Source organism: Oratosquilla oratoria, chromosome 41 (genome assembly GCF_046742065.1).
Source record: "Oratosquilla oratoria isolate Oo_2021 chromosome 41, ASM4674206v1, whole genome shotgun sequence".
Lineage (NCBI taxonomy): Eukaryota > Metazoa > Arthropoda > Malacostraca > Stomatopoda > Squillidae > Oratosquilla > Oratosquilla oratoria.
This window is the reverse complement of record NC_134817.1, coordinates 19,486,174-19,498,673: the sequence shown is the minus strand read 5'-3', so window position 1 is coordinate 19,498,673 and position 12,500 is coordinate 19,486,174. Positions and strand designations below refer to the sequence as shown.

At 45.1% G+C, this 12,500-nt stretch overlaps 1 protein-coding gene across 3 annotated transcripts in view; it reads right to left on the bottom strand.

Moving 5' to 3' along the window:
* The window catches only part of LOC143021011 (uncharacterized), a 599,497-nt gene that overhangs the window by 440,484 nt on the left and 146,513 nt on the right, over positions 1–12,500 (bottom strand). The gene's annotated exons all lie outside the window — the stretch shown is intronic.

Below are 12,500 nucleotides of genomic sequence, written 5' to 3'. Positions count from 1 at the left end.
GAAGATCACGAGAACGGAGAGGAATACGAGGAGACGAGGAGGAGGAGTCCGGAGGGGGGAGAAGGAAGAGGAGGAATCCAGAGGAGGAGGAAGAGGAGGAATCCAGAGGATGAAGAGAGTAGTCCGGAGAAGGAGTAGGAGGAGAAGGAGGAGGAGGAAGAGGGGAGGAGGAGGAGGAGGAGGAGGAGAAGGAGTCCTAGGAGTCCTTCGGAGTCCTGCTGGCGCCGACGACGAGATCCGGGCTCTCTTCGTCTTCGGCCGTCGCCCGAAAGGCGCCTTCCACTTCTTGGTATGCGCTAATGACAACGGGACTGAAAGGGGGGAGGGGGAGGAAAGAGGGGAAGCGGGGGAGAGGGGAAGTGGGAGAGAGGGGGAGAGGGGGAGAGGGGGAGAGGGGGAGAGGGGTAGAGGGGGAGAGGGGGAGTAGGATGATGTGAAGGAATAGGAAGATAGAGGGACAAGGAAAGGGGAAAAGGGGAGACGAAAGAGGAAGGATATGAGAAGGAAAAAAGGGGGGAGGAAAAGAAGGGAGAAGGGGAGGGGAGATGGAGGAGGAAGAAGACGAAGTGGAGGAGGAAGGGGAGTGAGAGGGAGAGGAGGAAGAAGAGGAGGAGGAGGAGAATGAGAAAGAAGAGGAGGAAGAGGAGGAGGAGGGGAAGGGAAAGGAGGAAGAAGAGGAGGAGGAAGAGAAGGTAATGAGGAGGAGAATGGGGGATGAAGAGGAATATAACGACGAAGAGGGAGGGAGGGAAATGGAGAAGAAAGAGAGGAAGAGGAGGGAGGGAGGGAAAGGGAGGAGGAGTAGGAAGAGAGGAAGAGAGGAAGGGAGGGGGAGGGAAGTTGGGAAAGAGAGGGAGAGAAAAGGGGGGGGGGCGAATCATAGCGCATACCCAGTATATACACACCAAAATATATCTCGCGACTTCAAATAAGTCTATTGATTATTAGAAAAATTAATTTTATTATTACAAGGAAGAATATTGTGAGCTTAAATCCGAGCTTGTTACCGCCAACCAACGAGGCCAATCCAGGTCGGAAAGACGCCAAAATGGCGGCGGAAGGAAGGCGGGAAGGAGGGAAGGCGGGAAGGAAGGGGATAATTATGCTTGGTAATATGATGTTCTGTCCGGCAATAATTAGTTTTGCGAGCGAAGGATGCGGGCTGGGAGGACGGGATGGAGGGAGGGAGGGAAAGGGAGAAGTAGGAAGAGAAGAAGAGGATTGAGAGAGTGAAAGGGAGAAGAAGGAGGAGAGGAAGGGAAAGGAGGGAGGAAGGGGAAGGTCGGAGTAGGAAATGAGGAAAGGGAGAGAGGGAAAAGAGGAGGAGTAGGAAGAGAGGAAGAGGAGGGAGGGATGAAAAGGGAGAAGGAAGATAGAAAGAGGAGGGAGGAAGGGAACGGGAGATGTAGGAAGACCGGAGGAGGAGGGAGGGAAGGAAATGGAGGAGAAGTAGGAACAGAGGAAGAGGAGGAAGGGAAAGGGAGGAGAAAGAGAGGAAGAGGAGGGAGGGAGGGAAAGGGAGAAGTAGGAAGAGAGGAAGAGGGGTAAAGAGAGAAACGGAGAAGTAGGAAGAGAGGAAGGAAAGGGAGAGAAGGAGGAAAAAGGAGGAGGAGAAGGAAAAGAAGAAGAGGAGGGAGGGAGGAAAATTAGGAAAAATAGGAAGAGGGGAAGGGAAAGGGAGGAGTAGGAAGAGAGGAAGAGGAGGGAGGGAAAGGGAGAAGGAGAAAGAGAAAGAATATATTGTGTAATTTTGTTATATAATTTTTAAATACAAAAGTCATGTAAGTAGGTAACATGATAAAAATCTCGGATGAATCCGAGCTTTCCTCAAGTCACGGAAATGGCTGTTAATCAGACTTGATTCAGCTAATGAACGATGCGGTCTACTCTAGATGTCTAAACTTGATATCTACGATTCTGGTCGTTTTAAGCCCAAAACAAGTCTCACTCTTTATAGGTAGCCAGCTTGCTATCATAAACACATACTCGTACACATATGTAGATAACATTTTTGCTACTATAAACGAGTACAGTCCAGAATGTTGTTCAACAATCGGTTTTCTGTGGTTATCTAACTACCCAGACTCTGTTCAAACTCTGAAAATTCACCAGCTCCAATTAATGTCTTTTTGTAAAACTGTATTTTTTTTCTTATAAAAGTTATTCAGCTGTCAGAAGCCTAAGGCCCGAACACTTCACTTTTGTACATAGTTCCATTTCCTATTATCTTCATTAAACCTGTCAAACTTTCGTTATGTGTCTAATGAACCTTTCTCTCCTATTCCTCTAACATACCTTTCCCTTGTGCACGAAAGTCAAAACGACTTCGTGTGGGAAGGCGGTCGTGTTCAGAAAACTATCCGGGGCATCGTGAAGTATAATAGAATTCCTGTGAGGACCGGGGAATGAGAACTTTAACCACACGACCGTTACAATATATATATATATATATATATATATATATATATTTATATTATATATATATTATATATTGTATATATATAAATATATACATATATATATATATCAATATATATTATATATATATATATTTTTTTATAAATATAATATTATATTATATATATTATATATATATATACATGTATATATATATATATATATATATATACATGTATATTATATATATATATATATATACTGTATATATATATTATATATATATATTTATATATATATATATATATATATACCTACTGTAATGGTGTCTACAAATTTTCTTACAAATCTACATACGATGTACTTTTCCCCCTTATCAGAGGGGTAGCCAAAGCCCAATAAAAACCCAATAAACACAATGGACTCTATGAAAGATACCTTTAGTACGATACAGTGGGTAGAATTTTTTTTCTTCAAAACTTTGCCTCATGATTTACAGGGTCTAACAAAAGTTGTTATACCTCGAGAAAGAGTTGGACGAACTGCAGTGGGGTGGGTGGGGGAGACAAGGTTGTTAGTGGCTTGCTAACCGGGCCCTATACCATCAGCATTATAGCACAATATTCCTTATTGTACAATATCATTGACGGTGTGGGAATGGTATTGAAGAATGACACAATTTATTGAAGACATCAAATGTACAGGCCAAACACGTGGGTATATTCAATACCATCTCTACATCGTCAATAATATTGTACAATACGGAATATTGCGCAATAATATTGATCTTGTAGAGCGAACAAAAGGGCGAGTGGTACTTAGTCAACGGTAATCCAATGCTGACCACGAAGAATTGCTGACAGCTGGGGTCATGCCAGCTGCCGCGGCTATCAGCTGGTTCGGTCGAAGCCAGGAAACGATTAACTTGACCCGAAAGAGGCGGTGACAAGCACGGCAGGGGCTGAGAGAAAAGAGAGAAAAGAGAGAAAAGAGAGAAAAGAGAGAAAAGAGAGAATAGAGAGAAAAAGAGAAGAGGGAAAAAGGAGAAAAGAGAGAGAAGAAAGAGAAAAGAGGAAAAGAGAAACGAGGAAAAGAGAAAAGACAGGTCAGAGAGGAGAGAAAGAACAGAGAAAAAGGAGAAAAGAGAGGAAAAGAGAAAAGAGAGGTCATGGAGGTAAGAGAGGAAGGAGAGTAAAGAGAAATATGAGAGAGGAGAAAGAAAAACAAAAATAAATAAGAGAAGAGAGAAAGGAGATAAAAGAGAGAACAGAAGAGTGACAGCAAAAAGAGAAGAGAGAGGAAAGAGAGAAGAATGAGAGCAAATTTTTTGAAAGAGCGGAGATGAGACAGGAGAGAGCAGAGAGAAAAGAGAAGAGAAAAGCGAAAGAGAGGAGTGAAGAGTTGAAGGGAAGAGAGAAGATGAGAGGGGGAGAGGAGAGAAGAGGAGAGGAGAGGAGGGGAGAGGAGTGGAAAGGAAGGGAATAGAGGGGAGGGGAGAGGAGAGGAGAGGAGGGGAGAGGAGTGAAGTGTTGAAAAGAAGAGAGGAGAGGAGAGGAGGGGAGGGGAGAGGAGAGGAGAGGAGGGGAGGGGAGAGGAGGCAAGAGGAAAGGAGAGGAGAGGAGGGGAGAAGAGAGGAGAGGAGGGGAGAGGAGAGGAGAGGAGAGGAGGGGAGAGGAGGGGAGAGGAGAGGAGGGGAGAGGAGAGGAGGGGAGAGGAGAGGAGGGGAGAGGAGAGGAGAGGAGGGGAGAGGAGGGGAGAGGAGGGGAGAGGAGGGGAGAGGAGGGTAGAGCATGACAGTAGCGAGAGCAGAAGCAATTTGAGGGGAAACGTTTTGGTAATTACAGAGGAGAGGACTTGTCTGGACTGGACGGTAGCGTCGCCATCGGACTCAGGAGGAGGAGGAGGAGGAGAAGGAGGAGGAAAGAGGAGGAGGATGGAAAAGGAGGAGATAGGAGGAGAAAGGAGGGGGTAGGACAAAGGAGAGGGAATGAGGAGAAAGGAGGGGAAGAGGAGGATGGAGGAGGAGGAGGATACAGGAGGAAAAGAAGAAGGTACGAGAAGAAGGACGAGAAGAAAGAGGAAGAGGAGCAGGAGCAGGAGGAGGAAGATGAGTAGGGGGAGTAGGAATAAGAGGAAGAGGAGGATAATGAGGAGGAGGAGAATGAAGAGGGGGGGAATGAGGAGGAGGAGAATGAGGAGGAGGAGAATGCGGAGAATAAGAATGAGGAGGAGAATGACGAGGAGAATAAGGAGGAGGAGAATGAGGAGGAGGTGAATGGGGAGGAGGAGAATGAGGAGGAGGAGAATGGGGAGGAGGAGAATGAGGAGGAGGAGAATGAAGAGGAGGAGAATGAGGAGGAGGAGAATGAGGAGGAGGAGAATGAGGAGGAGGAGAATGAGGAGGAGGAGAATGAGGAGGAGGAGAATGAGGAGGAGGAGAATGAGGAGGAGGAGAATGAGGAGGAGGAGAATGAGGAGGAGAATGAGGAGGAGGAGAATGAGGAGGAGGAGAATGAGGAGGAGGAGAATGAGGAGGAAGAGAATGAGGAGGAGAATGAGGAGGAGGGGTCCTTTGGGAAAAGGAGATTAGGAGGACGAGAGTGATTCGATTACAAACTGTATTCAGGATCGACCATCCTCCTCCTCCCCACTCGAGCCACTGACAAAGAAAGAAAGAAAGAGAGAGAGAGAGAGAGAGAGAGAGAGAGAGAGAGAGAGAGAGAGAGAGAGAGAGAGAGAGAGAGAGAGAGAGAGAGAGAGAGAGAGAGAGAGAGAGAGAGAGAGAGAGAGAGGAGAGAGAGAGATGAGAGAGAGAGGAGAGAGAGAGAGAGAGAGAGAGAGAGAGAGAGAGAGAGAGAGAGAGAGAGAGAGAGAGAGAGAGAGAGAGAGAGAGAGAGAGAGAGAAGATAAGACTCGAAGGCGCTTTCGGAGGTCAAAAGTCTGGTGATACGAAGACTTTATGACGTCATGTCGTCGTTCTTCTCGGGTACGATGACGTCGACAATGGCGTCATCGACGAGGATGACGACAGTGATGACAATAAGGTCTACGATGACGAAATATATTATTCTGGACACTGAAAACTGAACCACGATGCAAATATATCTTTTTTTTTCTTTTTTTGAATGGGAAAGTTATTATATTTCAACTTACATTCTTTGAAAGCGGAAGTCACAGAAATCCGTTTTTTGTTTTCTCCTCCGGATTTTTCTTCTCGAAAAAAAGCTTTTGTAGCAATTTTTCTTTTTCTTGTCTGACGTCAAAGCTTACCTGAAACAAAGAGAAAGAAATATGAAAACATTTTATATGAGCTTAACTTAGGTGAAGATAATATTCAGTCTTATAAAGACCACACACATACATGCACAAACACGTACACAAATAGACACATACACAGATATATAGATTAAAGAAAGTGAAGAAATCTAGGACACACACACACACACACACACACACACACACACACACACAGAGAGAGAGAGAGAGAGAGAGAGAGAGAGAGAGAGAGAGAGAGAGAGAGAGAGAGAGAGAGAGAGAGAGAGAGAGAGAGAGAGAGAGTGGGTTATACAGTTCGAGTGTGTAATCACTTCACAAAGTCGTTCAAGGCAGAATCTCGTTTTTGAGGCGCCTTCTTCTGCCAAAGACGGTAATGGAGGACCCATGGAGGGAGGGGAGGGGAGGGGAGGAAAGGGAGGGGGGGCAGGGGAAGGGGAGGGAGGGGAGGGGAGGGGAGGACGCGAGGGGGAGGAGGGGGAGGTTGAGGGAGGGGAGGGGAGGGAGGGAGGGGAGGGGAGGGGAGGGGAGGGGAGGGAGTGAAGGGAGGGGAGGGGAGGGAAGGGAAGGAGAGAAGGAGAGAAGGGAGGGAGGGAGGGAGGGGAGGGGGTGAAGGGAGGGGAAGGGAAGGGAGGGGAGGAGGGAGGGAAGGGGAGGGGAGGAGACGGGAGGGTACGGAATGGAAGGAGAGGGATAGAGAGATCGTTGGGTCTTTGAGGTCTGACTCGAGTGCACAAGACAGTCAAAATCCGTTTCCACAGTCACATCATTCGGGTTGGTTAGTACGATTACGAACGCAAACAAAGCTGTTCGCCTTTGCTATAGCCAAAGTACCAATCCTTTTGTATGTGCAGACCCGATGCTGGTACGCGTGCATACAAATACGGTGACAATTGTGAAATCCATTTACGAACACACCTTTTATGGTTATGGGTTACCAGGGGTGCCAATTCTTGACTCGGGGTTTCGGTAAGGTTGGTAGGCCTGCATTCCCGTATTCCATGAAACAAACCTGATCATTAGGGAAAATGAAACTTAATATTTTTGCTCACACACTCCCTCCTCCCTCCCCTTTCTCTCCCCTCCACATTCGTCCATTCCCCTCCATTCCAAAAAAAAACATCCTCCTCTCTCCCCTCCATCCCTCCATTCTACGATCTAATCCTCCCACCTCCATCACAACATTTTCCCTCCATCTCACGCTATCTTTATCTCTGTCTTCTATAGGTTTCCTCCTCCCATTCTTCCACACTCTCCTTCTCCCTTACCTTCATACAATCCTCAAGAACCGTCCCTCTTCACTCCATACTCCTCCTCCTCCTGCTCCTACTCCTCCTCCTCTTATCCCCTACGACCCCTTCCTTTCACCTCCACACACATTTCACCTCCACACACACACACACACACACACACACACACACACACACACACACACACACACACACACACACACACACACACACACACACACACACACACACACACACACACACACACACACACACACACACACACAGGGAGAAGATTTATCTTATAGGAGAACTGCATCATAATCTCCTTTGTAAAGGATTTAAATATATCTAATCTAACTAATGTCCTTGTGACCTTTCCTTTGTATTCCAGTAGATAAGGTCAATACAGGAACACCAATACAAAGTCCTGTATTATCTTTGCTGTAAGGACAGCGAAGTATTCTTAGTAAAAGAAAGGAATAGACTTAGTAACCATGTAGTGAGCGATGAATTGTTAAACAACTTTATGAATGGGGATGACAGGTGGTCATGGACATGGAACTGCCTAGTGTAGGCCTTATGGTCTCTTGCATTCTCCTTCATTCTTGTGTTTTTATGTAACCAACGCCTGTGGGTAATTTTCTGTGGGGTTTTTCGTCCGCAATGATATGCAGAAATGCAGAGGCGTTTCAAGGGAACCTCCTCTTTCTCTTCCTCCTCCTTCTCCTCTTCCTCCTCCTATTCCTTTTCCTTCTCCTCTACCTCCTCCTATTCCTTTTCCTCATCCTCTTCCTCCTCCTTTTCCTCCTTTGGCCTCCTCCTCCTCCTCCTTCTCCTCTTCTTCCTCCTCCTCATTTTCCTCTTCCTCCTCCTTTTCCTCTTCCTCCTCCTCCTCCCCGCTAGTAGTCTTGGCCTATTTACAACCATGAAGGGTTCCCAATCAGGCTGGATGATGACGATGACGATGACGATGATAATGATAATGATAATGATAATGATGATGATGATGATGGTGATGGTGATGGTGATGATGATGACAATGATGATGACGATGTCAATGATGCTGCTGCTGCTGATAATGATGATAATGACAACGACGATGACGATGACGATGATGATGATGATGATGATGATGATGATGATGATGATAATGATAATGATAATGATAATGATGATGATGATGATGGTGATGGTGATGGTGATGATGATGACAATGATGATGACGATGTCAATGATGCTGCTGCTGCTGCTGCTGATGATGATAATGACAACGACGTTGATGATGATGATGACGTGGTCCTAGGTTGCTTTTTCTCTTCTTTGCCATTAGGCAGGGATGCTCCTTATCTCTGTCTGTCTGTCTGTCTGTCTGTCCATCTGTCTGTCTGTCTATTTCTGGAAAACACACACACACACACACACACACACACACACACACACACACACACACACACACACACACACACACACACACACACACACACATCACACACACACACACAAACACACACACACACATACACACACACACACACACACACTCACTCTCATGGTGCAGTTGGTAGAGTTTCCGACTCCCACTATGGCGCAGTTGGTAGAGTTTCCGACTGCCACTACGGAGGTCCGGGTTCGAATCCCGCCCAGGGCTGAAATAATGTCAGTATAACTGCGCTGCAGCTTGTTACTCCGACTCTCGTGGGCGGGGAGTTGGGTGTGTGTATGTGTGCGTGTAAGGTCACAGCATTATCCATAGATCGGTCATATACGAGTTCTGAGCTCTCTTCCGGGAGGGAAATAGCTGTCGATCACGAGTCCAACACGTGATCCAAAGACTATGGTGAATCACATGCACGCACGCAAACACACAACGCGTACATACGAGTACATTAGGCAAAGGAGCTATTGAGAGCGCCAGCATAGGCTAGGGCGAAAACGGATATACGAGTACCTAGGGGCTGTTCTCGTGAATTTCCCACGCCATAGAAAACCTCCCCCTCCCCTCCCCTCACCCCCCATTGACGCTTGTAGGTTCAATGCCCCTTTGGCCATTTGGCTAAATAGTTCGCCAAACGCCCCCGAAAATCGGCCATGGCAGAGCAATAATTTTCGGAATTTATTGATAAATAATTCACGATAACAGTGCATCCATCACCCAAACAAACATCCTTTCCTTTCATGCTCCACGACAAAATCCAAATGGCCACTATGCATAGTAATTTTCGTACCTATTCTATTATCTTTGCAAAGTTATAGCGTGTAAATGTATATACATACACATATATGAGTATATATACACACACAGACATTATATATATACATATATATATATATACATATACATATATGTACATATGCATATACATATACATACACATATACATATACATTTACATATACACATGCATATGCATATACATATACATATGAGGTATGCTCAATAAGTAATGAGAAAATTTCAGGAGAGGCATTAATATTCGATCAAAAATCTACTTCACTGTGAAGTACACATAAATGTCTATAAAGTGACAAATTGGCACCTCTCTATGCCTTTAGGTTTGAGTGCAGCGGTGTACGTTCTGGAGTTCGTTTGGTCCTATTTGCCGATCTATCAACACAGGGAAACATGGAGCAACGTTACGCCATCAAATTTTGTGTTAAATTTATGAAAAGCAAATAAGAGGCTTATGGAATTTTAAAGGAATCCTAAAGGGATAAACGGATGATTAAGAGAAGTTTCTATAGGTGGTTTGAAAGATTTTCTGAAGGAAATGAACAGGTTGAGGATGAACCCAGATCTGAAGCAGCGAAGAGTTAACGTAAGAAGGAAAACATTGAGGAAGTGCAAAGGTTAATGATCGTCGAATAACTGTGAAGATGATATCGGAAGCTGTTGGTATTGGTATTGGTACAGTGGATACAGTTCTGACCAAAATTTTGAAACTCTACAAAGTCTGTGCCAAGTTCGTGGCAAAGATTCTCTCCGACGACCAGAAGCATTTTCTTCGCGCGCGCGCACACACACACACACACACACACACACACACACACACACACACACACACACACACACACACACACACACACACACACACACACACACACACACACACACACACACACAGACACACACCTATTCCTCAGCTTACTGTTTTTTGAATGCTTGTAACTACATCTTTTCAGTGTCATAGTTTTATATTGTTCTAATCTTGTAGGATGTATATTTTCAGCAGTAATGCTGCTATACCCAATAAACCGATGATGATGATGTTGTTGTTGTGTTGTTGTTGTTGTTATTATTACACACACACATTACACCAAAACCCCTTCCCCAGACCCCCTGGTACTCACCCAATCCCCCCAACCTCTCCACCCTCACATGAGCCTTGGTTCCAGACCAAAACTAAGGACCGGAACGATTCCCCGGTCCTTTGTGCGGATAGGAGCCCTGTTATACAAGACCTTGAATGGGGCTTGCAAGACGCGAGGCACAGTGGGACCTCGCGTCTGTATGTTTTGGGGGAAGATACGCGGTGGAGGCGGTAGAAAGGAGGGGAGGCCTTTGGGGGGGAGCTGGTGGGGGCTGGGGGGGTCTCTAATGGTGTCCAGCTTGCTGTGAATGTCCTTGGGGGGGAGAGGGGGAGGGGGGGAGAGGGGGAGGGTGGCGACGCTCTGTGGCCAGCCCAGAGCCGAGCGTACGGCCGGACTTCATGTTTGTCCAGAGTTATGCAGCTTCCTTGTCCACGAGCAACCCACAGAGGAGGTTCTACAAGCTGAGTAAAATCTTCTGGGGCTGGCTAAAATGAAATATCACCCGGTTTTAATGTTTTTTTATTCTTCTTTCTTGTAACAGATGGCGCCTCGGTCGTTCTATTTCTACACTATATATACATATATATATATATATATATATATTATATATATATATATATATATATATATATATATATTATATGTATATATATGTATATGTACATTATATACATACATATATATAATATATATATATATATATATAATATATATATATATATATATACATACATATGTATATATAGTGTAGAAATAGAACGACCGAAGCACCATCTGTTATAAGAAAGAAGAGAAAACCCAAACTTTTCAATATCATTACTGTTGTTACTATTACTCATGGAGTTACCTATTCATAACCATAACACAAAAATTACACAAAAAATCTGTATTAATTACCTAAACTTCTTTTTCCACTGGACCTATGAAAATTAAAAACAAAACTACTTTTATGGCAACACATAAATCAGCTGGAGATGTTGCCTTACGACCGAATCTTGATATTTTTTTTCCCAACCTGAAAGATCACAGGTTGCAAAGAACGAATAGACCAGAGGTTGCGGCAACGGGTGCTTCCAGAGATGGTGCTGAGCTCAGCTATGAGGACACTTAATAAAAGGGGGTCAGCATCCCAAAGGGATTTGCTGAGAACAGCTGCGGCGGGGGTGGGGTGGGGTGGAGGGGTTGGCTACATCTGAACGAGCTGGTCCCCATTTCTACATTTGTTATATTATGTAGAAATCGTTCCCATTCACCTTGAAATAGCCAAGCGCCTCTTGGTGTAAGCACCAGCTTATGTATATATATATATATATATATATATATATATATATATATATATATATATATATATATATATATATACATATATACATATAGGGAGAGAGTTGGGAGGGGAAGGAGGGTTGGGGGGGAACGGGAAGGAGAGGAGAGGAAGAGGAGAGGAGAGGAGAGGAGGGGAGACGAGGGGGACGGGAGAGGAAAGGAGAGGAGAGGAGGGGAGAGGAGGGGGACTGAATGGGGGAGGAGAGAGGAGATGACAGAAGAGGGGAGGGGACGGGGTGGACGGAAGGATAAAGGAGGAAGGAGAGCAGTGGTGGTATGGAGAGGAGAGAAGAGGAGGAGGAGGAGGAGGAGAAGAAGGAGAGGCAAAGAGTGAGGGCAAAGAGAGGAGAGGTAAGAATAGAACATGAGAAATAATAAGAGAGGAGAAGGGGGAAGGGACTACAAGGGAAATAAAGAAAGATGATAAAAAAGAAAGAAGATAGGAAGACAAGGGAAGAAGTTGAGGACAAAGGAAAAGAAGAGAGGGGATAGGAAAGAAGGAAGAAGAAGGGAGGAGAAGAGAGGACAGGAGGAAAGGAGAGAGAAGATACGAAAGAAGGAAGAAGGAGATGGAGGACAAGAGAAAAGAAGAGAGGAGGTAAGAAAAGGAGGAAGAAGGAAGAACAAGGGAGGAGGAAGGAGGACAAGGGAAAAGAAGAGAGGAGATAGGATAAAAGGAAGAAGAAGGGAGAACAAGGGAGAGGAAGGGAGGATATGGGTAAATAAGAGAGGAGATAGGAAAGGAGGAAGAAGGAAGAACAAGGACGGAGATGGAGGACAAGAGAAATGAAGAGAGGAGATGGGGGAGAAGGAAGAAGGAAGGAAGAAAGGACAAGGGAGGAGATGGAAGACAAGTGAAAAGAAGAGAGGAGATATGAAAGGAGGAAGAAGAAGGAAGGACAAGGGAGGAGATGGAGGACAAGCAGAAATAAGAGAGGGGATGGGAAGAGTACAAGGAAGGAGAAG